Source organism: Rousettus aegyptiacus, unplaced genomic scaffold (assembly GCF_014176215.1).
Source record: "Rousettus aegyptiacus isolate mRouAeg1 unplaced genomic scaffold, mRouAeg1.p scaffold_m13_p_1, whole genome shotgun sequence".
NCBI classification, from domain to species: domain Eukaryota; kingdom Metazoa; phylum Chordata; class Mammalia; order Chiroptera; family Pteropodidae; genus Rousettus; species Rousettus aegyptiacus.
This window is the reverse complement of record NW_023416284.1, coordinates 136,486,140-136,512,363: the sequence shown is the minus strand read 5'-3', so window position 1 is coordinate 136,512,363 and position 26,224 is coordinate 136,486,140. Positions and strand designations below refer to the sequence as shown.

At 32.6% G+C, this 26,224-nt stretch overlaps 1 long non-coding RNA gene across 2 annotated transcripts in view; it reads right to left on the bottom strand.

Moving 5' to 3' along the window:
- Positions 1-26,224, bottom strand: part of LOC107502720 — a 309,664-nt gene that overhangs the window by 205,505 nt on the left and 77,935 nt on the right. The window contains exon 1 of one of the 2 annotated variants that reach the window (XR_001595059.1): positions 16,077-16,142. The exons of the other annotated variant lie outside the window; for it this stretch is intronic. This is a non-coding gene — a long non-coding RNA (uncharacterized LOC107502720). Of the gene's footprint in view, positions 1-16,076; positions 16,143-26,224 lie in introns of those variants that run through there. 2 annotated transcript variants of the gene reach the window in all.

Genomic DNA, 26,224 nt, shown 5'->3' with positions numbered 1-26,224 from the left:
CAGGATATGAAACAACTACAGTGTTCTACGATAGATGATTGGCTAAAGAAGCTGTGGTACATATATATACAATGGAATATTATTCAGCTATAAGAAGAGATGAAATACTGCCATTTGCGACAACATGGATGGACCTTGAAATAATCATGCTAAGTGAAATAAGCCAGACAGAAAAAGTTGAAAACCATATGATATCACTTATGTGTGGAATATAAACCTAAAAGCAACAAATGAACAGGACAAACAAACAGAGACTCATGGACATGGACAACAGACTAGTGGTTACCAGGGGGTGGGGGTGGGGGGAGGGAGAAAATGGTGGTAGATAGGGTACAAGGGGTCAAATATGCAGTGACAGAAAGAAATCTAACTAAGGGGGGTGAATGCACAATGCATATATATATATATATATATATATATATATATATATATATGCATGCCTTACTGTTAAATTGTACACCTAAAACTTACTGGATTTCATTAACCAATGTCATAATAAAAAGTAAAATAAAATGAAGATGCCCAGACCTTACCTCAATCACTTTTGTATCAGAACTTGTGCATGTGGACTCAGGAATCTCTATGTCAGCACAAGCAACTCTGAGGACCACTGCCTAAATAACAAAGTACCGGAGGTCAAGAATTATCTTATTCACTCATGCTGTTCTCTTTGCATATACAAGTTCCCTTTGCATATTTCTAGCTCACAGCAAGTTCTCAATAAATATGTTGAATTACAAAGTTAATTTTTGATCTGTTTTATCATTCTATAAAATCCTTGAAGGCAAGCACTAGCTTGAATCATTTCAGAAGTTAAAACCATGTTTTGTACATATTAGACCCTTAAAAAAAAAAAAAGTAAACTGTAATAAAAGCATGAAATTTAGAAATTCACAACTTGTAGAAAAGTTTTGTATATCGATAAGAGAGGATGTCACTCCTTTTAGGAGAAAGAAAAAAGGTTGCCAAAGCACTTATAGTGTTGAAAATTTCAAGCATTGTGCAGATACATACACATCTCTTTACTCTCCTATAATTTTCAACATTATCAATGACAACATTTAAGAAGACTGCGTGTGGGTAAAAAGGAACATACGCATACCTATTTTATAGCTCAAATGTCACAAAGCTCTAGGACTTTGCAGAAAGCCGGGACAGTCTTATAAAAAGCCCAGGGGGGTGTGGAACCTGAAGAGCAGCAGCACCTCTGCTCCTCACAGTAGTACCCATGTGATCTGGGAATCAGCTCACTGGAGCCAGATTTTTCAAGAGAAGCTGAAAATTTGAATCACAATGAGAAGTCTTGTAATTTTTAATTCTGTTGAGAACTAATGCAGCATTTTAAAAGACATTGAGCTAACCAATGCTTGATGGCTGCAGGTCATCAAGATAAAATCTCTAACATAGGGAGTATTCAGACAACACTGAAGTCCAGAACAAATATCTGTATTATCATCTTGTATAGTGTGATAGCTCCCTTACCAAACTGTGGCCTTATCCATAATACTTTTTATATATCCATCTTTAAGTATAGTGCCTTCCAGGAATATATGATTCACCCTTGAATGCCCGGCACCTAGTACTCTGCCTGGCATGTAGCTGAAGCACAGTAAATAGTTATTGAATCAAGGATTGGCACAGGCTCCATCAACCTCATAGATGAAATTCAAAACCATATTACTGGGTGAACAATGCAAACTATATGTGTGTATGTGTGTGTGTGTTACATATACACACAGATGCATACATATATATGTATCTATACATACATATATATATGCAATATGCTATTATTAATTCCAAGCTTAAAATACATGACAGTATTAAATACAGTATATAGATTCTTATATATAGGAAAATATACATAAAGATATGCACAGAAATGATAAAGACAAATTTAGCATAGTAATTACCTCTCTAGAAAAGGATATCAGGATTGTAGAGGCATACATAGATGACTTAAACCATATTTGTACTTTTTCTTTCTTAAGTTGGGTAATGAGTACATAGTATTAATTATATTGTTCTTAACTTTTTGAATTACTGAATTATTTAATAATTATTTAAATAAAGGTTTATTTTGAAAAAATTTTATATTTACAGAAAAGTTTCAAAGATAGTAAAAAAGTTCCCAGATACCCTCCACCCAGCTTCTCTCACCTTAAATTAGTTGATATCTAATATCTGTATGATACATTTGTCAAAACAAAGAAGCTGACATTGGCATATTACTACTAGCCTAACTCCAGACTTTTTTTTGGCTTTCACCAGTTTTGTCCTATTTCTGCTCCAGGATTCACTTTAGGGGACCACATTGTATTTAGTTGTTATGTCTCCCAAGACTCGAGGTCTATGACAGTTTCTCAGTATTCCCTTGTTTTTCATGACCTTTACAGTCTTAGCAGTACTGGCCAAAGATCCTGATATGCCTCCTATTCCAGCCTCTTCTGTTTTCTCATAATTAGATTGGGGTTACAGGCTTTTGAAAAGGAAACGACAGAAGTACCCTTCGTATCATATGACATCTGGGGTACATGTTAATCTACATCACTAGGTTGTTTTGTTCACTTTCATCACTTGGTTAAGATAGTGTTTGCCAGGATTCTTCACTGTAAAGTTAATGTTTTCCTTTTCTTTATTCTTAGGAAATGAGTCACTAAATCTAGCTCACCTTTAAGGATAAAAGGAGGGAAGAAAGGGAGCAGAATTAAGTTCTACCTTCTGTAGGGCGAGAGGGGTAAATACACATAGGTAATAATTTTTGAAAAATAAAAGTTTTGAGTATAGCATAAAAAGTGAACAAGAGACATAAAGAGTGAAAGGAATTATACTCCCAGAAACATCCAAGGTTTTTCTGTGACCTGTGGAAACAATAGTATCTACTATTCTTAGGATAAATAATGTGCACATTCAAAATGTCAAAACAGTCTCATCTATGAGTTCTTTCTTTCTTTCTTTAATTGTTCAAAGAGTAACCAAATTTTCTAACAGGTAACCATTCTCTAAGCTTAGATACCAACACCTACTTTAATAGAAACGTTAATAGTGGTTCCATTTAAAGTAAAATTTTCCCCACAAGCATTTGACTACCTGTTGGTGCCAAAATGGACTGGCACTGTGAAAAATTTCTTCTAAAATATGCACAATGTTTATTACCTACCCACCAAGGAGGCTACAATCTGGTATAGGGAGAGAGGGTGTAGGTAGTTAGAAAACAAGTGCCCATGTAACAATAGCACAGGTCGCACTCAGTGTATTGCCATCAAAGATATACTAATTCGGAGGCATATGGATTTGAAAGGAAAAAATATGGAACCCAACTGAGAGGTATCTAGTGAGACTGTGCTTGCTCTGTATCACCTCTTTGTCTCCTTTCAGAATGGCACAATATCTGAGATCCAGAGTCTTGATCAATTTAAGTGCTAGGTTCAACAATAGAAAGTATCCATAAGAAACAAAACCAGCATTGCTGTAAACCTAACCAATGCCAGAACAGATAGAGCAGAAAGTAAAAAACTATAAACTACTCCCAAGAAAGAGACAAAGATTAAAATCTTCATTGCATCAATCTACTGCTCAAAAAACACTAGAATTACTCTTAATTGTTAATCCTCTCCTCAGTCTGTACCACTTGTATTAACATACTTCCCTGGTCTCATTTCTGACCAGTTCCAAAATAGCCTAACTGCTTCTGCTAATTCAACTGCTTGTTCTATTATTCTCACATGTTCCAAGATGGGGCCACCATGCTCTGAATATTAGCCAGTGTCCTTTTCATTACAGACAATTAATACCCAGTTCAGATAAACACAAGCAAAAAAAAAAAAAAAGGTGGAGCAGGGAGCATGGAAATTGGCTCACATAACTAAAAATTCAGGGCAAATTCAGGACACTGGCTCTGACCCTCGGCTTTGACTTTCTCTCAGGCAGGCTCTTCGTTTAGAGTGGTCCCAGGCTGCTCCAGGCACATATCCTCACAGCCTAACAACCTCAGGAGAAAGGGATCTTCTTCCCAATAATTCCAATCAAAGCCCAAGGATTGAATCTCATCAGAATGATGGGTCACGTGCCCATCTTTGAACGAATTATTATAGCCGAGAGAGGAATATGCTAATTTCCTAGCCCTAGATAACATGCTCACTCATGAGTGTGTGAAAAGAAAGCTAACAGTCAATTCCAAACCATCGGGACTGCAAGATGGAAGAGTGATGGTTCTTCAGAGTAAAATAAACATTCTGTTATCATAGGAAGGCAAAATAAATATCTAGTGGGCAAATCAGTTGTGGCTACCTCATTCTGCCTGTGTCTTTCACTTGTTTTCTCATTTAGACTATTTACATCTCTGCTCCTCTTTGTGTTGTTTTCTCATGAAATTTGTCACCTGCTCTGCCACTTGAAAAAGTTTTACTTATCTTTCAGTAGCTTGTTTACGTGTTACCTCCTAAGTCTTCCATAAATGATCCCATTATGTAACTGTTCTATAATTCCATAGATCACATGTTCCTCTATTTGGTATCTATTCCATTCTACCGTATTAAGGTAATTTGTGTAATATAAATTATTTGAGACCAGAGTAGATGCCATACCCATCTTTGCTTTACTTCTCCTAGAGTAAAGAATCATATGAAGCCATTTGATAAACTTTTGCTGAGTTAGAGGCAACTAAATCCTTTATACCTCAAGCCTTTGTTCCTATTAATTCTTTCTCACTTTAATCAGCTAGTTATTCTGAATCCTTCTCCACATTTATATGTTTTTGGTGCTGTTGGCTCTTCCAAGCTCTACTTGATCCTCAACTTTGTCTCAGTCCCTGGAAACCAAGGTCTATGTTGAGTTGAGATGGAAGAATTTAAAGCATTCCAACCAAACACCTTGAGAATTGCATTTATTGGTCCAGTTTCTCTTCTGTACAAATTTCTGCCTTGGTGATCTACATGGCATCTATTACCTCAAGGACTTATTTTGTTTATAATCTATGGAATAAGAGGCTGGGATTAATAACAAAAAGAGAAAGATTTTAGTGTCAAAAGTATTGTGATCTCAAATATTTTAATCTGAGTCTTGTTTGTTCATCTGTGAAAGATTTCTTTTTTTAAATGTTTAACTTCACAGTCATCACAAGTTAAAATAAAATAACAAATATAAAGAGTTTCGTATAACATCTGATATCTGGAAAGTAACAAACATTACAAGTCTATGCTAAAATGTTAATAGACCAGCTAACCTGCCTTCCTTTTTCCTCTATGACATATTCTTATCAAGGAATTTTGTAGGGATGTATTCACTTGTGGACCCAAAATCATACTAGATAATTGAAAATTGAGTTGTTGTAGTCCAAGAACTTCCAGTAGAACCAAATTTCTTCTATAGAACCCAAGCCCAAATACAAATCTGTTCCCTAACCTGGCTGAGCCTATATCTTCCTTCATTATCCTAAAATCTTAACTAGCCAAGTCCCCAGAATTGTATAAAAAATGGCCCCATTTAATTCTATAATCTCAAAGCCTTCATAACTGCTTTTCTAAGCCCAGTGCCTGAGATTCATAGCTTACTCAGATCTACACCTTGCTCAGTTTATAAATATAACTATATAGGTCACAACCAATGCCAAGTTCCATAACCAGGATCCACATAAACAGGTACCAATAAAGAATTCGGAGACTTCTTTAATATTCTTAAGGCGATTATTAGGATGTTAAGGAGACGGGGGGATGCACACATTTAATGATTATTTTATTGCTCACAGTGAAAAAAAGGGGGGAGAGAATACAAAGAGCTATTACTGTTTATTAGTCCCACACACAAAAAAAAAAAAAAAAGAAAAGAAAAGACTTCCTTCCAAAGAGTATAATATAGAAAGAGAAATAAAGGAATAACTACAGTTCTCACTTCAGCCAGGTGATAAAATCAGCAATGATAAGTCATGTTGATAGCATATATCCTTAATATCCTTAATAAGAAAAATTGTTTTACTTACTACTTTCATGGTCTTAGGCTCAAAACCCCATAACCCATAAACCCAGTCTAATCATGAGAAAAACATCAGACAAACTTCAATGGAGGGACATTCTACAAAATATCTAACCAATATTACTCAAATGATCAAGATTATTAAAAACAAAAGAACATCTGAGAAACTGTCACAGTCTAGAGAGCCTAAGAACACATAACAACTAAATACAATGCAGTATACTCGATGGGATCCTAGAACAGAAATATAACATTAAATAAAAATTCAAAAAGTTAGAATAAACTACGAAGTTTACTTAATGCATCAATATTGGTTCACTAGTTGTGACAAATGTGCCATACTAATGGAAAATGTTAACAGTAAGGGAAACTGAGTGTAAGGTATATGAAAACTCTCTGTACTATCTTTACAACTTTTCCACAGATCCAAAACTATTCTAAAATAAGGAACATATATTTTTAATCTGCCCACTGAGCTCTAAGAAAAATAGATAAAAAGAAATTCTTATCTAGACAGGTGTACTAAAAGTGTAGAACACCAAAGATCTTAAAAGCACCCAGAGAGAAAAGATACACAAATTCAAAGGAATATCATTTTATTTCTCATCAACACAATGGAAGCCAGAAAAAAAAAAAAACATTAATATTTTCAAAGTGATCAGAGAAAATAGCTTCAGCCTAGAATTATATACCCAGAAAATTTTTATTTTAAATAAAAAGAGCAAAATAAAGACATTTTTAGAGACACTAAGTTGGAGAGTTTACCATCTACAGAACCATTAATGGAAATTATAAAGTATATCCATGGAGCAGAAGACAAATAAATGCAGATATAAAATCTGAGATTGTCATAAGGACTAAAGAGCAAAGAAAAGTTAAATTTGGACAAATAGAGAATTAATGATTACCAAGAATAATAAACACATCTAATTTTCATTATTTAAAAAAACGGAATTAAAATGTATTCAACAGAGGGGGAGGGGTAATGACAGCAAATTTCTAAGGTCTTTCAAGTATTAACACAAAGGAGGAAAAGACACTTTAAATTTAGACTTAAATCATATATCTGTATATATAATTTATTACTAGGACAATCATTTAAAAAGTAGAAATAGAATTTATGACTTCCAAACTTGTCAAGGGGGAAATTCTAAATGAGAAAAAAAAAAAAAAAAAAGCTATTCAAAAGGAAGGCAAGAAAAAGAGGAACAAAAAGAAGGGTATGAAAAGCAGAATAAATACATAACATAAAATGATCAACATGAATTGCAATACATTAGTCACTATTAATAGTAATTAGTAAACTCTCTGGATAAAATACAATATTAAGATTGGATTAAAAATAAAAACAAAATCTAGCTTTACTGACTTGTTGAGACACATTAAACGTAAAGTTGTGGAAAAGTTGATAGTATAGTGGAAAAATACAACAGGTGTCTAGGGAACCTCCAAGATTTGCCTGAAAGACTCACAGGACTCAGCCTGTAGTCATACTCATGGCTAAGATTTATTACATTAAAAGCACACAAAGCAAAATCAGCAAATAGAAGTGCAAAGACAACCAGGCACATGCTCTAAGAGTCTTTTTCCAGTGGAGTCACACAGGACATGTTTAATTCCCAAAACAATGAGTTGTAACAACATTTGTGAAATGGTGTCTACCAAGAAACCTTATTCGAGACTCAGTGCCCAGGAATTCAATTGAGGGCTGGTCATGGTCAAGCTTCTCAAAATTGATCTACAGATTGAATAAAATTCCAATCAAAATATATAGAGATTTTTTCATTGAATTTGACAATGATTCTAAAATTTATACAGATTATCAAAGTTCAAAAATAACCTGAACATTCCAGAAAAAGAAGAATAAGGTCAGGGAAATTATTTTACCAGTTATGTAGAATTACTTAAAATATACAGCAATTAAGGCAGAGAGGTATTGGCACAGAGATAGATGAGTTAACCAATGATGGATCCAAATAGGGCTGGAATAGTTGGTTTTTCATAAAAAATGGGCGGAAATGGAATTTAATTGTAAATCCCCACTAAACACAAAAATGAATTCGAAATTAAGTCCATGAATGTAGAAGACAAAACTTTAAGCCATTTAGAAGAAAATATAAAACTATTTCTATAAGATGGAGAATTTCTTATACAATATGCAAAAAGTAAAATTCATAAAAGTTAATTCTCACTGATAAATCAAGTACTACTCAACAAACAGTACTGTAAAGAGAGTAAAATGTTAAATAACAATAAATTGGAAATACTTGTGGAATATTTAACCAACAAAATACTAGTATTCTTTGGGGAGAATTTCCTTCAAATAAATTTAAAATTGTTTTAAAATCTCATAGAAAAACTGGTAAATACACAAAGAGGAATGTAACAGAAAAATACATACTGATGGCATACATACATATGAAAATTGTTTGGGAAATGTATGCTAAAGTAATGTAATATTATTTTACACACATCGGGTTGAGGAAAATGTAATAGTCTAACAAAATCAAGTTTCATGAGGTTGTTGATTTATAGATAGTTTCACATGTTGCTGGAGGGCACAGCTGCTCTGAAAAATTATTGGTATGTCTTAGTAAAATTAAAAATATATATTCTTTATGACTCAAAACCTATTCTCTGAAATATTTTAACAATTGTATCTTGAAACCTGCACATGAACATTCCTAGCAGCCCTCCCTCCAAAAAAAAGCTGTTGATAACTAAGTGTATGAATAATGAATTTGATATATCCTATAATGAAATACTATACAGCAGAGAAAAATGAACAAAGTACAGCTATACACAACGCAGATAAATATCAAATCATAATGTTAAATGAAAAGAATGTGTTACATAAAAATACGTACGGGATAATTTCATTTACAAAGAATGAAGCTATATGCTCTGGAGGTACATATGTATGCTAAAACCATAAATAAACATAAGGAAATAATTAGTTCTCTCTTGTAGCAAAGGAAGAAAGAAGGATCATAGAGACATGTATCAGTGCTTCAAAGTGTGAAATGTTCTAATGTTCTGGGAGCAGTGAGAAAACTACTGAAGTAGCTTGGAGGAATAGCAATAACAACTGAGTGGCTAGAAAAGTCTAAACCAGCAAAGAGTGATAGGGAATAAAGTCAGAGAAGGAGAGGGATGGACATACAAAGCCTTCCCAAGGGAAGAGTTAGATTGTTATTCTTAGTATAAAGAGAAGCCTCTGGAAGGTTTTGAGTTTGGAGTAGTGTGATTTCACATTTGTTTTTAAACCCTCGCTCTGGCTGTATAAGAAATATAACTGCATAGGAGCAAGAGTAGGCTCTGGAGGCCAATTAGAAAGCTATTTCAGTAATACAGGCAGGCAGTAAAGTTATCTTGAACAAAAAAGTGGTAGTGGAGATAGTAAAAAGTGATCAGATTTGGGGTTTTATTTGAAGGTAGAAGACTTGCTGATGTTAGGATCTGTGCAAAAGTTGAAAACTCAAACTGAAAGATTATCTTTGGGGTTTTGAGCAAAGCAACTAGGTAAATGGGCATTTTCTGATGTGGGGGAGGCTAGAGGAAGAGCAATAGGTGGATATCTAAAATTCTGTTTAAGAGATGCTACCTTGAGATGCCTGTCAGACAACCCAGTGGAAATGTCATGTAAGTAGTTGGATATGTGAGTTTAGATCTCAGAGGGGAGGGCAGGACATATGCCACATTTCACTAATTCTACGATACACTTCTTTTTTCATACTTTAATATGTTTGAAATTGAGATGTGTTTTACAATCATTATTGTTTCATAATAAAAACTGGCAACATTTTTTCTTTTCTTAGCACTATGTAAAATGGTGCATCTTATAATCAATAGGATTTAGACTCTAAATTTTACAACATTTGGAGAACATCAGAATATAGAATGCATTAAAGCCATGAAACTGAAATCACTCAGGAAGTAAAAATAGGTAGAGAGGGGAAAGGTGAAAGGGTGAGCCCTAGGAACAGAGCCCCAGGACACATATGGCCCTGGAAGAAGAGAAGTTGGAAAAGGAGAATAAAAAGAGTGGCCAGTGAATCAGGAAAAAAAAGCTAGGAGCTAGTACCGTCTTGAAAATAATGAGATTATTTTTAAAAAGGAGAGATGGAGTGCTCTGTGTGTCACATGCTGCTGAGAAAAGACAACGAAAGTTGAGCATGAAGAAGAAAGAAAGGGTGAGACACTAATTCTCTAGTGAGGAATGGTTCAGAGGAATGGTAAGGACAAAAAGCTCTGAAGGGATGGATTAGAGAGAAGGGAAGAAATGCAAGCAGAGCAAGTACATTTATTACTTGTTTCTAATCCCAACTAGAACAGAACAGTTCTTAAGGCAGGAGTCGTTGTTTTGTTTCTTTGTGTATATTCTAAAGATGCTCCATAAATATTAGTTCGATTGAATTGTTTTCAATTTACCTATAAAATAGAGCAGAGAAATGGAACAATAGTTGGGTTTGATGGCCTCTTAGGTAAACAATGGGTGGCATTCTGGTAGCTTTTTACCACTGAACACAAACCAGTAAATAGAAGTTATCATAGGAGAGATTTGAGCTCAAAAACAATCAAGAACTACTTGCTTCTTAAAATATCCCAACATAAGAAGAGGTTGCCTTTAATAGGGGTAACGAGTGTACTATCCCTGGCTCAAACAGATAATAAGCTATAAAATAGTATTAGAAGAAGAAAAAATTTTTTAATAGTACCAGAGACTGCTAGATTTTTAGAGAGGATGAGGGAATTACTGGATAGAAAGTTGAACTGAAGTGCCTTCTAACTTTAAGAATTTTCTTTTCAGTCACTGTGATTTTTAAATTCCAGATTCATCTCATCATTTTATCTGGGTGTTCTGAGCATTTTCTGTTGTGGAATGCAAATGTATGAAATTAAACTCAGAGCAAAATACATTTTAAAGGTAACTTTGAAATGAAAAATAATTTTATTCATTTCAACATTGATTTTCTTTTCAATCACTGCAATTATTTTTGCCCAATTGTACCACTGTATTAACATAAATAATTGAGCATTCTCTTGAATTAAAAAAAATAAAGAATAAAAGGAAGCATTTTATATTCAGAGAACTGTACAATTGCATCTGTTTGTGATATCTACCAGCCTTTATTGCATGGGTCTCATAACTATTTCAGAGACAAATCAATTATTTTACAAAAAACTTCCTACTATTCCAATAGTTTTTTAAGTAAGAGGCAAAATCCTGGAACTGAACTTCAATACTATGTATTCAATCCTGTGTCTGAAGCAGTCAGAATTTCAGTGAGCTATTTGTTAAATTTTGAGTATCTGGTAGTACATCATAAACTTTTACTTAAGTATTTTTTAACCTTAATTCTCTAATATACCATTTAAACAAAATGAAATTTTTCGCTTTATTATTGTACAGCCCAGTAAAAGTTAATAAATTGTCCTTGGGTTCTGAAACATGTTCTATAGTGTGTAGTAGCCAATCTGCTCAGGAATTCTCCTACTGGATTTTTTCTCTGCAGGCTGGCTGCAGAGCCAGGAATAGGTTAATGAAATGCATGCATGGAATGAAAAAATATATATATATAAGTGGTAATTCAGCCACTAAATCTTCTTAAGACTGGGGGGAAATAGGAAAATAAAGCTAATCTTATTTCGTTTTTTTCTATATGCTCAAATGTCACCTCATAAATCCCATTTTCTGTTTCCATAAAGATTCTGAATTAGAACTATTGTTTATTAAAAGTTCTGCTGCCATATGGATATCTTTTAAAAATCTCCCCCAAACCTGTACTATGTGCAAATATCCAACAATTTTACATTCATGCTCCAAAATTTTAATTTACATTCCTCATTTCCTCACAAATCAACGTGGTGCACTATGCAAAGGAACTATGTAAATATCAGGACCTTGAACTTTGGTACAAGATCTTCTCTCAAAATATATTTATATGAACCACAAACAATTCAGACAATTCTCCTACTAACATCATGCTTCTACCTAGCAGTATTTTGTTGTTTAGAATGTTTTTGAAGGTTCATAGACTGGCTTTGATTTTTAGCCTAGAAGATTAAAAATATACTGTAAAATGTGAAGCTGCTATAATAAAATAAACTTAGAATACCATGTACAACTTCTATATTAAAATATCTTGGGATATGTTAAGAAAATGAATTAAAGTTTATCATCTATACTTCTAAATATACAAACAGCAACATGGAGATACCTTGCAAAAAACAATGTCATATTCAAATGAATAGTAAAAGACAAGATATATAAAGTTAGGAAGAACTCTGCAGTATTTGTGACTTTTATATAGTATGTGCTTTTCATTTAGGACAAAATAAGAACTCTTAGAAACAAAGGAAATAATCAACAACGATTCTATAGAAATATAACAGAGGTCTAAATCATTAAAAACAAATTAAAATCTAAAATAGAGCCAATGCATTCTCATGTTCCTCTTTAAAAACTTTTTTTTCTTTTCTTAGTGGCTTATCGAGTAAAACTCATGAAACCTCTGCACAATGGTCCTTCGTTTTCATCTTAAATTTTAAGAATATGAGAAAAATTTGATGTTACTAAATTTTTCATCTGAATATTTGCAAAGGCTGTTATTCTCCAACCTAATAATGGTAAGATAGATCCTGCTTCTCCATAAAAATTCTGATGAATCAACTCAGAAAATTTTAGTGAATCTCTTATAAAACATACTAGCACTTTTAAAATATTTACATTGTAAAGTGCAAGTTCTATAATATACACGACTTACAACAACAACAAAAAAATACATTTGAAAAATATCTAGGTTGTGTCAGATTTCTTCAGAGACTTCCACAGAGGGCTCATGGTTCCTATTATGGTTCTTATCATAGAGCAGTTTAGTCACAGGAACTTTAATGCTAACATCCTTAGAATTCAGTGAAAGACAATGGCCGTATTGTAAGAAAAACTTCCACTTATCTTTATTTATGTATTAAATAATTATTCGGCTTGAAGTCTATTTTTAAACTCCTGAGGTAGGAGAATAGCTATTTCAGAACATTTAGAGAAAAGTATTTTTTTAACACAACCCACATAAATGCCTTTTTGGAGAGTTAGTTTAAATTCTCCTACTGCATCGCTAAGCACCTTCATATTAAATAAGCAAATACATATAATGAAAAGAAGTTTTCCACAGCAGCTTCTTTTAAGGTTAAGGTATCCTTTGTTGCTATATTGCAGGAAATATAGAGTTTATATATAGGGCTATTAAACTTTCAAAAAACAGTAATTTGAATTCTAAAGCAAGGCCAAAGATTACCTATCTCTACATGTAAATCTAACTCAAATTCTAAGAAAAGGCTAAAGATCACTTCTAACTGTAAACCATCATTGATCTGATTTCTCATTTGTACAAAAGAATAAAACTTTTTGAAATCTTGCTTTTGATTTCATTATTTCAAATCAGAGACATAATTAGTTTGGGAAGCAAGGAGGCTATGATGAAGAAAGGAAAAACTGGCTTATTTGGCTTTTCTTAGCACCTGGTATTTGAGCCTTGAGTCTTTGAAAAATAACACTAAGGTGATTCTGTAACATTTCTATACACTAAACTTTTTAAACTCAGGTTTTCAAAAAGTCAGTCTAAATTATATTTCTACTCTTAAAACTACTGTGACATATTTGAAGCTATCAGTCTTAAATATCACATATAATTGTCTATCCTCATTTACCCCAAAATGGCATATTATTTTTTCATATGTAAAAAGCCTCATTTTTGTAAATAGCTTATCAGCAACATATGCTAAAATAGGTTTAAGTATCCTGTATAAATAATGATGGTGTTGAGATAAATCCCTGGTAATTAACAAATCAGTCTAAGGGGTTTTTTTTGGAGGGGGGAGGGTACGGGGGAGAGTAGAGGATAATTTGTTTTTTAATGCAGATAATTGATTACAGAAGACAAAAACTAAAAAATTAGAATCACTCATTCTTTATTATTCACCTTACAGCTAATATTAACCCTTCCTAACTTGCCTGCTGGAATTCAAAATCTATGACTAAGAAAAGTTAAACTTTAAGGAAAGGATATTTGTCTTAGTCCAGAATTTACAATATAGCAAAAAGAAAAAATGGGATTTGGAGTCAGATGACCTGGGACCAAGCACTAGCACTGACTATATAATTGAGGTACTCACTAAACTGTTAAATGTTTAAGTCCTTCATCTGTAAAATGGACCGAGCACCACCCAGCCCCCAGGTGATACTGAAGTTAGATGAGATAGAGTACTGCTGGGCAAATAGTGAGCAATCAATAACTTGCCTCCTTCCTTTATAATATAAATACTATCTCTAATAGATGCCTGCTTTTCTCTTTTGTTATTTTAAATAGCATTTAAGAAATAAGTGAAGAGCCTACACTTCAGTCACACTATAGCTTATAACAAGTAAGATCGGGACTGCCTTGCTTCAGAAACTGAGAAGGAAGATAAAAATGGGTTCATCCTATATTTCAGATTGGAAGATGCATCTGGATGGTCCAAGGGACTTGAGATTGCATTTCTCCCAGTTTTGTGACCTTTTATATTTCTTATTTTTATTCTAAGGCCAAATTATTATATTTTCTGGATCCTATTCACATACTTTCTATAGGGCATTACTCTTGAAATGAAAAAACAACAATTCTAACCTATGGAAATAAGTGAAGTGGTCCGTGTCTGAATACAACAGATGACTGCATTTTAAGTTATATTTATTTTTTATTTAGTCTAAAATAATTTTTAAAGTATTAATGATTCATATAAAGAAATGAAATAGCCAAAATATTTTTATAAGGTCTATTTATAAGTCCAAAATGATTATACTTAAAATATAGATGTTTCTCCTCTTTCAGTCACAGTTATAATGTATCTTAAATATTCATTTCAGAAATATATGAATGCCAAAATTAAAATAACCTAGTTAAAATTACCACCAAATTATATATATAATACATATATATTCCCAGTATGTTTTTCTTTTAGAAAGCCATCAGTCTTAAGAAATTCCTTTTAAAATCTTTTAAAATGCTTCCATAATTAAGTTCCTACAATGTGTCACAAGAAAAATATAAATTTCCATGATCTAAAATGGTCATAACATCTCTGAGTTCAAAAGCTTTTCACTACATATGTGAAGTTAATCATTTTTTATACTTATAGGTAGTTTCATTCCAAATAATAAAATCACTTATACCATATTTTTTTCACATTTTGATATAAAGGACTTCATAAAAACACTTTTTGGATGGTCTATTTCCTTTGTGGCTTAAATGTCATACCAGAATTATTTTCTTTTATTTTCTAGAACCTATTTTTCTCAAAGAGAATAAGTATATACGCTCCTTCCCAAAATAAATTGTTTTAATTATTAGTCCTTTTTTTAAAAAAAATGATATGTAACAAAAACCATTTAGAATCCTTAATTATGCACTGGCCATATTAATATTCCTAACATATATGCCATTCCTATTCTTCCTATGTATATTGGATCTTTAAAGTAAATAGGAATAGAGCAGGTTTGATTAAAAAATAAGATGAACCATTCTCGGTTTATTCTTAAAAGGCAAGCAATTTATTTATTTTAACTAGTATATAAATGTTTTATAATTATTCATTTATTCACCATCTTTAATGTAAAAAAATAAAGTGTGTAAACTCATTTTACATCTCATGGGTAAAAATATCAAAAGAGTATGAATTCTGTTTTCATTAGAAAATATAAATAAAAATCTTCAACTCCAAAATTTTTTATTATAGATTACTTTCAAATGTTTATTTTCTCTCCGAATTCAAAATGATTGACTTGAACACATTATTAAGTAAAAAAATAAAGCAGTCCTTCAGCCTGAAAGACTCCTGAATAAATATAAAATTATTTTTGGATTTTCGTCTTGATCAGATATGAAATACTCTGAAACACCACCTCTATAATTTGATAAAAAGCTTGATATCCCCAAATGAAAATAGGACTCAGCACTTTCATTTTTCTGTCTGTAAAGGAACCTGGGTAAACTGATTTTTTTTTTTTTTAAATGAAAATCTCAGGCATAAAGGTGGCAGTAATGAAGCAAACTTAAATATGCGCTGACCTTTGAAATGAACTGCAATCCACGTTGTTTGGCCAAGGATCTGACTGTGTTACTGTCTCCATCTATTTCTAGCATGAAAGATGTGGGTGTTGGAGCTGCTCTGCTCTCTGGTGGATGTTGACAGCATGGCTGAAAACACACAGCAGCACCAAAAGAGACAGCTATACACCATAGAACAGAAAAATTAACCACGTAGCCATCAGAGACAGAACTACAAGCATTGGTCTGTATTTTCTTAAAAGCTCGATAGCAAAATAAACTATAAACATATCTCCATTTTCTAAAAACAGTATATTTTGTGTTAAGAAGAGCATTGCTGTTAGGAGGAGATGGTAAATTGACAATGTACAAAATTATTAAATGATTTTAGAAATTATTGAAAGTCCCAGCTATTTTTCTTAGAGTACATACACAGAAAACAATGCAGCCTCAAGAAACATCACTTTTGAATTAAATACATAGTGAGATTTTAAATAATTGCCAATGTTCCCAGAGTGAACATTTTATTTTAATTGTTTACTTTCATTTGTTTTTTGTTTTGTTTTATTTTGTTTTTGCTTAGAAAAACACTTCATAGATAATTAGTTCATGCAATATCGAAGGACATTTCTCTTTTAAATGATTCCTAGGAGTTATAAAAACTTTGGAGTATTGCCTACCACAATCTAAGAGTCTACAATCTTAGTTTTACTTGGGCCACCTCTAGAAATCCCACTTTAAAAAATGAGACAATGCACAAAAAACACTTTGAAGAATATAATAAAGCTACTACAATTTGCAATATCACATAATAGTTAAGCAAAGTCTATACTCTACTCTCACATTCTCTTCCATATACATAAGCACTTTTATATGAAATCAAGTATCTCATATTAAAATGTAATATGAATCTCCTTGTTCCAGTTTGTTATAAAAGCTCAACAGGCATTGACTAAGATCCCCCATTGTATTCAGCAACAATGTAGGAGACATGGTCCTTACATTCAAGGATTTTACCATCTTTGAGTGGCATATATGCAAAAAAAAAAAATTTAATGACACAAGTCAATAGTCAATCAAGTATTAGATCATGTGGTGTGGTTGCATTTGATATGATAGAATCAAATGCTGATATTGGAATAGTCCTAGACAATCATTTCTCACTAGTATTTTATTTTCATTTGGATCATCTACTCTAATCCCTTAAAAAAGAAATTGAAAGTAATATTTTCTTGTGGTGGGAATATAAAACTCAAGTATGTTGGGAGGAATGATTCTTAAAATTAGTTATACTAAAGGAAAAATAAAAATATATATATTCCAAATCCCTGATCTAGCAATTTTTAACCTCAATAAAAAAGACCATTTCTATTCAGTAGAAACTAGAGATTTTGATTGTGTTATGCCTCCTAGAGGGAGAAATTATGAGAAACCTGGATATAAAATACTGATTTGCTTTACAGTCTGAAAAATAAATTGTTTTTGGGGGAATTCTATAGTACAAATGAGTTGGAAACTGTTTATAATATTTCCTCTCTCATTCAGCAAATTTTAGATTTCTAATGTATATCTCAGAAGTCACATCCTTCCAAATGAGTAAATAATACAGGCGCGATTTTTTTAAAAGTGCCTTGTTGTACCTAAGTGCACTGCAGGACATCTGGCACGTTTCATTCTGAAATGATGTTTATCCACAGAAACGCCATCAGTGGAGGATGTATTGAAAAGCTGAAGGTCTATTAAGGGAGTATGGGACAGCTGCATACATTCTGTAGAAGGCCATGGAAATGACACAGCAGTACCCCATCTGTAGCTTTGGTTCACAGAGCTTTGAATAAAAATTTAAGTCAAACTTTACTTATTAAGGAAAAGAAAAATGCTTAAAGAGTACTGGTATTAAGACTCATATATAAAATCTGTTGCTGTTACCTTTCTCCTTAATATAAAATATTTCGTGGGATTTCTATGGCTTTAATAAATACTAATACTATGTATTCGCCCCTTAAATTTACTTAAAAAACTATTTGTGGGAAACTACAACTTGTACTTTTATAGTTTAGGCCATTTGTGAATAGGCTTAAAACTCACAGAAGTGGTAGGAAGGGGTAGGGCAGATGTTGTTCAAACTTCCCTATTTGGCCCTGCCAAGTCCTTCATTCCAGACCTACAATACCCAGCCTATTCAAAACTCAATGTCTCTTAATGGAGATTACTAATCAAGCTGATTTATGTGGTAGTTTAGGAGGTGGGGTCATTCTTTTTTTGGTGGTGTTATTTCTAAAGAAAGTTTAATGCTCACAAAAGCCTCAGATTGACAGCTCCACAAAATGGAAATTCACAGAACAGAAGTATCACATGCAAGGGTGATATAGCCTCTCCTACACTAACCTGCCAATTCACAATTTCAACCTGCAAGGATCTGCCACCAAATTCAAGAGATTAATTCACTCCCTGTGCCCGTTCAATCCTTTGCCAATAAGGAGGCCAATTAGTTTCAACTACACTGGTTAGTTTATGTCTGTCTTTATTTTTTCTAATAGGGGCATTCTCTCTCCATCATTTGGATGATTTTGACCCCCAATTCATTGCAGGTTACTATGAAATGCCTGTCAATCACTTAAAACCACAGCTAATGCAAACCAAGGCCTGAGGTGAAAAGTTCAGTCATTAGCTATTGAAACCTCCAGCTCCCCATTGGGATGGGTTTTGTAATGCTTATAGGAAAACAAAAATGATGATAATATTAATAATATTAATAATAAGTTTGAAATAATATTGTAAATCTTTATTTAAAAATAATATATATAGTCAACTAATCACCAGTATAGTTAGCCTCAGTTAACTTGTCTAAAAAAATCATCATTACAAACTCTCCTTACCCATGTACACTTCTAGTGTGTATTCACAAAATAGATAAATTTCAGAAACTTTTGTTTCAGTCAAGAATTAAAATATGCATGTTATTGAGATGTGACTTAAAATTTTCAGTGATGCTAATAAAGGTGCAATGCAAAACAAAAAAAAACAAAAAAACAAACAAAACCAAAAACAAAAAAAAAAACATTTCAGAGGTTTCTTTAAATTAGCAAAGAAAAATATTCTATGCAAATGTGATGCCACTAACTCTAATACCTGGACTCAAGAGGAGAGAGCATAGAGATGAAAGAGTGAACAAATGAATTGAAGAAAAATGTATTATTACTAGGATATGCGTGTTTTTCCCCCAAAAGTAGAAATATATGAAGTAACATTTTAAGTCCTCATTATCATTTATTTAAAAAACAAAAAACAAAACAAAACAAAAAACAAAGCAGGTTTTAATAGTAGAAAGAGGAACAAAGAGTCTGAGGAATGTGAAGGAAGAGGCTATCTATGATGAAGGAAAAAAGATCACAGAGGAAAAACGACTGATGCTGAAGGTTTTTGTTGACAACATTTCCTTGGTGAACAGAGTGTCTATTATACCCAAGTACTCTACTTGGCACAAGGTTAAGGTGGCTAACACAGCCCTAAAACAATGAATCACAAAACAACATGCTGCCAATCCTAAATAAAAATCGAGACTGTGATATTTGGTAAAAAATGTATATCTTGAGAAATCCATATTTATCTCCACCAAATTCAGATATTTCACATTTTCATTTATTTTTTTTTCTCTGAACTCATCATATTCAGGTGTTCATGACTCCAGTTTCCTCTAATCTACCTCTAGAGGACAGGAGAGAAGACAGAAATACTGTGGTTTGGAGGTTAAAAAAGGAGAGTAGAAATTTTAAAGAAGCAATCAAATTAATAATATAGCATTTTCAAGGGCTGACAGCCACTTTTATAAATACTCACAAAGTACCTGATTTGCTCATAAATCAAAAAATAATACTATTTGTACTGTAATATACTAAAAACATAGTTGCGAGTACTTAAGACCAACATCTAGAAAGAATAGCTTAAAGAATGAGAACTCCAATTAAAAACCATTCAAAATTTTTTTTTCAAGTATTCATGAATAACATTTAAAAAAATATTCAAAACTTTATAGAGGCAGTGTTCATACAGAGACCTCTAAACTTAAAATGACCACTGACAATCTGTGATACTGTTAATACTACAAATAATAAATCTACTTTTATTTCCAGTTATGTCTTTGGATGATATGTAGCATGAGTTTTTTTTTTCCAACTATTCTAATTTTATACTTTTAAAAAGTTGCTAACATAATACAAAGTTCCACGTACTCTCTCACCCAGCTTCCCCTAATGCTAACATCTTATATAGCCATAGTACAACTACCAAAACCAGAACATTGACATTTTCATGGTGATATTAACTAAAGAACAGACTTTAGTCATATATCACCACTGTTTCTACTCATGTCCTTTTTCTATTCTAGGACCCTACCTGGAAGCCCACAATGTATTTAGTTGTCTTTTTTTCCCTCCTCTGATCTGCAATTGTTCCTCAGTCTTTCTTGTCTTTTATGACCTAGATACTTTTAAAGTTGTGATTTTTGCCAAAAATACCACAGAAGGAAAATTGTGTTTTTTAATGCAGTATATTAGGGGTTCATGTTGTTCACATATATTATAACTAGTTATTGCTAACTTTTGTTACTTGTTTAAAGTGGATTTTTAAAGCTAGAACCTTAATTCTTTTATCTTTTACACCAAAATACATAGCATTTTAGATTTACTTAAGAATAAAAGTTTTCACACTATTATCCAAAAGTAGAATATCCAAGCCTGTCATGTCATATTTGTTGAGGAATAGTATGTGTTAGGCACTATGCTAGGTGGGCTTATTAGGGAAAAAGAGAGATTTTACTTTAATATGAAAATATTATTTATTATATTATTACTTACAATAATATGTAAATAGTACTGTTTATATTTACCGTTTTCATAAAGGCTAAAAGCACTTCCTCATTTTAAGGACATGTATCCCCTCAAATTACCATTACATTTACATTATATAACTTAACTTTACTCATGAGGCTTTTTGCCTGCATCCTATCCCAGATCAACTCAGAACTGTCTAGAACCGGAGAAATAGAAAAGTGAGCTTCAACTCATGCTCTCTAATGTCCCCTTAAGTGGCATCATAGCAATACAATAATCCTAGGTGGGGAGAACAGTTTAATGGGAAGTATCAAGGGGATCTCCAACTGAAACCAAACAGTGGATGGGCTCTGGGAACAACCCATGGAGGTGAAAATTGGATGTGAGATATCAGTTCTGGGTACTAGAATAGTCTCTAAGAAGATGCCCAACATATCCTTCAGGGTATGTCAACAATCTTTGCCCTCTCCAGACCTCCAGGGTAATTCCAATGAAATCACTATCTCTCATGCTCTTTATTGTGCAGTTCTAATGTAATGCGCACTGTAAAGCATGCTCTGACTTCCTACAATCTATATCAGAAAGAAGCAATAGCTCTCCCTTTTACTGTCCTACTTTACTTTACCCCCTTCCCATTATTCGGGCACTTATTTTTTTGGCATCTTTTTCCTGACTATTCCGTAAGGTAATTAAGGATATAGATATAGGACACATTCCTATTTGTCTTCCCAGTGCCACCAAGCATTGTTATAAATGTCTGCCATGGCATATAGCTACCCCTTGGTTACATGTGGTTCAATCCATTTGCAATAATAGAAATGATTATTTTAGCCCATGTGAATAGGATAATATTGAAAGGAAATCCTGTTGAACTAGTGAAGTCATCTGAGGTTTCTAAAGTAAAATTTCTTTTATTTTTTTCCCTTTAAGCATAATTTTAAAGCCCCACAAACCAATAGCAGGCTTTGTTCCACTTGCAATTTACTTTAGCTATTAATTATAGAAGTTAAAAAAATATATATGGTTTCCTTCCCTTATTAAGTACATCAATATGTTTCCTTAATCAGGTCAAAACCTGGATTTGGCCATTACTTAAATAGCTATAGGTACTGTCTCTCTGCTGTGCTCTGCATGCTACAATTGGGAGTAGGGAGAGGGAATAAGAAACCCATAGAACCCCTGCTCAGAGGAGAGAAGAAAGCAAGAGCAAAAATCTTAACAAGGAGAAAGAGACCTCAGAAGGATTCTGGCATCTATCTTACAAGATGAGACTCTAGGAGGTTGCCTTTAACTCACATTTAACTTATGTTCGTGGCTACTATTTTCAAATCAGGTATCCAGGTAGGAGAAAACTATGGTTGACAATGAGAAATTAATTGAAAAGGATTTTGATTTTAGGACATTTTGTGTGCTTTGTTTTGTTTGGGGATGAAAGAAGGATTATTGAAAGCTAAATTCATGGATGCAGACACTGTTTCAGAACAATTTTTTTCAAGCATCAACTCTACCTCACCTTTCCTACTTTCCTCTCTTCCCTCTTCCATTGCGCTCTCCACTCTTCTCCCTCCACCTTCATGGCAGTAACAAGTCCACCTCTTGTTCAATTCAAATCATCCTATCTCAATTTTAAAACCTGGATGTGACTGAAAGCCCATTATATGCTGGTCACTATGCTATTTGCTAAGAATGCAAAAACAATAATGCAACCTCTAAATTTGAGTGCTTACAAATCTCACTAGGGAATGAACTTCTCTTCTTATACAAGGAACCAAAACTACAGAATATGGACATAACACAGAACTGAGGAAACAGAAACAGGAATAACTAACTTAAAGAAATAAGGCTAGAAACTAAAAACTACTAATAAAGTGATAAATTTATACAGAATAACAAGAGAGAATAGAAAAGCTTCAGTTATTTCAAGAGCCTTATAGTAAAAGAATGGTGTAGATCTATTATTTTTTTATCAGTTTAACTATATGTTTCAGGAAAAAATCTGTACCTTTAATCTTCTATAATACATAACTTTAAGGGAAGGACAAGACAAGAAAGCTAAAATAGAAAGGTAGAGGTTATATTAGCCCTCCATTAAAACATGCAACTGTTTTATGGAATGGCTGTAAAAACATTTGTATTTTTAGACTTCAGGGAAGAAGACTAATGTAATGTGTGTTAACTCTTTTAAAATGCTGGCTTCACAACTCATGGCACACACACAGAGCTTGCATTATTGTAGGAATAAATACTGTTTAGATATCAGTAGAGATTTTAAACTCAATTTGAATGGGCTGTCATTTACCCTTAGAGTTTACTATGACTAAAGTTACACTTACCCTTAGGGGTTATGCCGTCAAATTACATACTTTTTTTTTTAAACATATTTTTGGACTAAACTGTGTAGTATTTTCTCTTATGAAGAAAAGAAAACAATGCAGTATTTTGAGTCTATACTAAATCTCCTCGGTGAGATCAGTGGCAGAAGAAAGCTATGTTTTATAGTTATTACTCTTCAGAGTGTTGGGTTTTTGTTGAATCAGCTTTTACATTACAGATTCTAAAAACTAAATTATGCTTCTTCCAATAAATTAGCAACATACCAAAATTATTACTTAGTACAAAACATACTAACCTCCAAATTTTGCTAGTCAGGCAAATTCTTAAATTTTGCATTCATCTTTAAAGTCTAACACACAGGGATAGGCAGATAATCCATAAATTCAAGTTCATAATTCTACATCAAAGTCTTCCCCAAACCAGTGTTCTGAGTCATTTGGACAATGACAAAAATGTTCATCTGCATTTTAAATATTAGATGTAAGCATTTCAATAACTACATTTATTTGAAGTCACCAAAAGTCTTATCATCTCATGCCCAATGAGCATATATGACAGCACTTCAGTAACTCAGAATATTATATGTGTGTGTAATCAGTTTAAATTAATAATGTACACAAACATCTAAAGGAATAAAAGAATCTTTGTGCAAAGTAATATTAAGTAACAATTTAATGAAGAGCCAAAGACTATTATATAAAACATAAATTAGAGTTGAATAAAATTTGATTTATATTATTCTAACCTCCCCAAAAAAGCATCTTGGGAGGAAAGAAAATTAAAACCAAAAGACAGAATATGATTATTGTTGAAGTCATGTGATAAGACACATGAAGTTCATTATGCTGTCATCTTCTTTTTTTGAAAATATATTTGAAAATTCTTATTATAAAGAGAAAAAGTAAATAATTAAGAGTTTCAAATAAGTAATAGTACTTCCACTTCTGGCAAGGTACATTAGATGTACTTTTCCCTATTCTTCCTGCTATACATACTACTGAAAACCCTGACAGTGTATACAGATAACAAATAAAGAATAAAAAGTAGTATAAAGATGGCAGACTGCTGGGGACTTTGGGACCATAGGATCAATGTGGTGGTGAGTTCCCTGTGTTTTCTTTCTGCCTCACATGTAACCAAACAGATACGGACCAAAAAGTCCCAACAAAAACCTGCTCTCTCTTAGGAAAGCGACCAAGAAAGGGACACTCAGGCAAGATTAAAACTTTTAGATAATAACCTCTCTACTACAGCCAAACTCTATAGCAAAGGACTGTTGCCCTGAAAACGAGAAAGGTGTCAAAGTGAATGAAAAAAATAAAAAAGACAATCAATAGATGCCAACACTGAAATAACAAAGATGGTAAATTAAATTAAAGTAGTTTTAAAGTAGTAGCCATGACAAAAAATATGCTTCAACAAACAAATACAAACATGCTTAAAACACATGAAAAAAAAAAAAAAAAGAAATTTCCTGGGGTTTGGAAGCTAACATTTATTTAATCTACACACTCATTTTCTAATGAGCAATTAAATATGCACACACACACTGACAAATGCTGCCACATTACACAATACTAGCACATGGGGGCTATCAAGTGACTATTGTTTAGATTAGACTTTTACCAGTACAGCATAGGGAATATAGTCAATAATATTGTAGTAGCTATATATGGTGTCAGATGGGTACTAGACTTATTGGGGTGGTCACTTCATAAGGTATATAAATGTCTAATCGCTATGCTATACACCTGAAACTAATATAATATTGTATATCAATTGTAATTAAAAATAATTGTTTAAAAGGGAAAAAAAGTAAATAAATAAAACATCTCCGCAAAGAATTAGAAGATATAAAGAAAAACAATAGAGATTTTTTAGAACTGAAAAATATAAAAACTAAAATACAAAAGCTCAGATGGGTTCAAAATGTAAGGGACAAAGGAAAGATTCAGTGAAAAAAAAAATAGCAATAGAAGTCTCCCGATCTGAATGTGACCACAGGGGCAGATATTAGGGTAATGTAGTAACAAACTAAGAAATATCAACAGCCACCAGAGACTAAAAGTGTCAAGGAATAAATCCTCCCTAGTGACCCCAAGGGGAGTACAAATCTGCCAATTCCTTTATTTCAACCCGGTGAAACTTATTTTGGACTCATGACCTCCAGAATTGTGAGGGAATATAAATATCTCTTACTTTAAGCCACCAAATATGTAGTAATTTGTTACAACAGCCACAGAAAATTAATACAGAAGAATATACATTCTTGTCAAGTGCATATGGAACATTCTCCAGGACAGATCATATATTAGGCCACGAAATAAACCTCAATAAATTTAAAAGGACAGAAATCATACAAAGGATGTTCTCCTACCACAATGGAACAAAATTAGATATCAGTAACAAAGAAATTTGGAAAACTCACAAATATGTGGAAATTAAGCAACAGACTCCCAAATAACCAGTTTATAAAAAAAGAAATCAAAATGGAAATTAGAAAATATTTTGAGATTAATGAAAATCAATACACAACATAATAAATCTTATGAAATGGACTAAAGCAGTGCATAGAGATAAATTTATACCTGCAATTCTCTATTTAAAAAAAAAAAATCTCAAATCAATAACCTAAACTTATACCTAGAAATACTAAAAAAAGGGAGGCAAACTATCCCTAAAGTAAGCAGAAAAAAAAGGAAATAATAAAAAAAGAATGGAAATTGATAAAATGGGAAGTAAAAAATAATAGAAAAAATCTGCTAAACCAAAGCTGGTTCTTTTTAAAAAGAAAGAAAATTGACAAAATTTTTACTGAATTGACCAAAAAAAAAAAAAAATTGAAGACGCAAACACTAGAATTAGAAATGAAAGAAAGGACATTAATACCGACCTTACAAAAATTAAAAGTATTATAAAGAAATATAAAAAAATTGTATTCCAAGAAATGAAACAACTTAGATGAAATGTTCAAATTCCCAAAAAGACAAAATTACTAACACT